Source organism: Callorhinus ursinus, unplaced genomic scaffold (assembly GCF_003265705.2).
Source record: "Callorhinus ursinus isolate GAN/ISIS: 27379988/994484 unplaced genomic scaffold, GSC_fseal_2.0 scaffold6517, whole genome shotgun sequence".
Lineage (NCBI taxonomy): Eukaryota > Metazoa > Chordata > Mammalia > Carnivora > Otariidae > Callorhinus > Callorhinus ursinus.
The window spans coordinates 1-2801 of record NW_027403567.1 but is presented as its reverse complement, the minus strand read 5'-3'; the positions used below and the strand labels follow the sequence as shown (position 1 = coordinate 2801).

The 2801-nt window shown below is 48.9% G+C and overlaps 1 pseudogene; it reads right to left on the bottom strand.

Moving 5' to 3' along the window:
- LOC112817906 (U6 spliceosomal RNA) lies at window positions 1-97 on the bottom strand (annotated as a pseudogene; the record flags this gene model as incomplete).
- Window positions 98-2801: the final 2704 nt, after the last annotated feature.

The following is a 2801-nucleotide window of genomic DNA, read 5'->3' as shown; positions in this document are numbered from 1 at the left end:
ACGCTTCACGAATTTGCGTGTCATCCTTGCGCAGGGGCCATGCTAATATTCTCTGTATCGTTCCAATTTTTAGTGTATGTGCTGCCGAAGCGAGGACCTATTTCTGAGAATTTAGAGGCTCTGGTTGGAATAGGGACAGCCTTAGAATTTAGCAGAGACCACAGATCATGGCACAGAAAAGCAAGTCCAGAAATAAACCCACATTTCATAAGACTATAGATTTGAAATCACTGATGAAAGGATTATTCAGTAAGTTATATTAGGGCAATTCATTAACTACCTGGAGAAAATCAAGTTAGATCCTCATTGCTTTGAGCCTCACACCCCCATATTTTCTCGGTCTCCTCATTTTGTCTCATACGGTGTTTGTGTCTATGCATTAGGTCGGCTGTGTGTCCTGATCTTATACAGAAGGTGTCCCGTGGGGCTAGGCAGCACTGTCACCCTGGTCACCAGACCCTGTGTCCCCTGTCATGAGTGCTGCAGGAGTGCTGAGGGACACGGCTTGCCCTCGGGCCAACTGTTGGCAGAGACCGTCCTCCATAACTGGGGGCCTGCTGGTACCAGTGCGGCTACTGGGAGGCCTGGCCATAGGTGCCAGGTTTGCTGGATGGGATTGCCAGAGCAGATACAGGACCCCTGCTCCCAGCACAGTGAGCCGAGAGGCCCAGCCCCAGCTGTTGTGTGTGGGCTGCTGGGTCGCCCTGGCTCCCATCCTCCCTGGACAGGAGTCTCCTTGCAGGACTGCTGGTCCCAGCCAAAGTGCCCGCCAGGAATGGTGGGGCCTGATCCACTTTGTAGGGGCACCTGCTGGGGTGGGAACGTTGGGGAGGTGGGTCCACAGGGGACCAGCAAGTTGTGGAGTGCTAGCAAGATAGATGGAAAGCGTGAGAATTGGCTCCTGCAAACACCAGGGTAACTTCAGAAGGAGGGCCGGAAAGTCCTGAGGCCCCGGCTTTCTGTTCCCAGAGAAAACCCCTACTGATCCTTGCCCTCCAGCACACACGCTATGTTAGACAATGATTCTCCAAACTGCTGCCCCCATGCTAGGTCTTACATGGGCTGTCACGCCATGCCGGTGGTGTAAGAGGGGAGACTCCATCTCTCCCAGAGTGATGTCCCCCTAATTTTCAAAGCTCCCCAAGATAAGCTGTGTAGATTTTCAAAGCCAGACATTATGCAGGTTCGTCTTCCTGGAGAGGTCCTCAGACGCGGGGTACCTGATGTGGGGCTTGATCGCCTCACTCCTCACGGAGGATCTCTGCGTCTCTGACATCCCTTTGGATTGTGGCTATTTGTGCTCAGGTTTTGGCTTTGGACCTCGTCTGAGCCCCCGCTGCCTGTGGATGTGGCCCTCTCCTCAAGCCCCCTGCTGCAGAAGGCCTGTCCTCCAGTCTTCAGGTCCTTTACAGAGTGGGCGGCGTTCCGTGTGTGTCGTCGTGTCCATGGGAGGAGGTGAGCTCGGCATCGTCCCGCTCAATCGTTCTCTCCACTGTGATCTGCACACTCATATTTTTAATTAGGTAGGAAAGTAGAGAGAACCAGAAACCAGAAAGCCTTTAATGCTGTTTTTTTAAATATTTCCCATGTAGTTCTCTTTACTGATGTTTTTTTTTTTTTTTTTAAAGATTTTCTTTGAGAGAGAGAAAAGGAGAGACAGCGAGAGAGGGAACACAAGCAGGGAGTAGAGGGAGAAGCAAGCTCCCCACAGAGCAGGGAGCCCAACGTGGGGGTCGATCCCAGGACCCCGGGATCATGACCTCAGCTGAAGGCAGCTGCTTCACCGACTCAGCCACCCAGGCGCCCCTACCGATGTTATTTTTTAATGTGGCTGAGATTTACTGTCTAGTGTCCTTGCATTTTTAACCTTGAGGAAGCCCATTGGTGATGCCTGGAGCACAGGTGTCCCTGTACAGGTGTGCAAACACCCCAGGATTTTATCTAGGATTAGCACTTTCTCCTTAGTTTTGAGCGACAGGTTTCCCGCTTTTTCCTTTCCACATTTTGTCATCCTGCTGACTCCTGGACTACATGGCTTCAGGTGGGAAACTGATCTAATCTTACTGTGGATCCCTTGCACATTGCGAATTGCTTCTCTTGGACTTTTTTCAGTGTTTTTTCTCTGGGTTCTTGGCAGTCTGGGTCTCTGTGATGCATCCTGCTTGAAGCACATGGAAATTCTCGAGTATTTAGATTCATGACTTTCAGTACATTTGCAAAGTTTTCAGCCATTCTTTGTTCCAATTACCTGTCTGACATTGACCTCCTACCTTCCCTTCGGAGACTGCTGTGTTGCTGGTGCTCCTGATGGACTCATCTGGCTACCTCGGGCAGGTGCTCATTTTTTTCCCCTTCAGTTCCCTCCATTTTGAGTTGTTTTCTGTGTGTTGTGTAAGATAATGGTCCAAATCCTTTCTTTCTCTCTTCCTGTTTTTTTTAATTTCCTGTTTCACCACATTGTCATGAGAAAGATAGTTGAAATGATTTCAATCTTCTGAAATTTGTTAAACCTGGTTTTGTGAACTAAAATGTCATCGATCCTGGGGAATGCTCCACGTGCATTTGGGAAGAATGTGCATTCTTTTTCTATTGGATAGAATGTCCTGCATGGGTCTCTCAGTCCATTTGGTCTAAAATAGAGTTGAAGTCCAGTGTTTCCATATTGATCTTCTGTCTAGATGGCTTATCCATTGTTGAAAGTGTGGTCATGAACTCCCGTACTATTATTATCTATTTCTCCCTTCAGATCTGTCCATATTTGCACCCAACCTCAGAGCACCTAAATATGTCAAGCAAATATG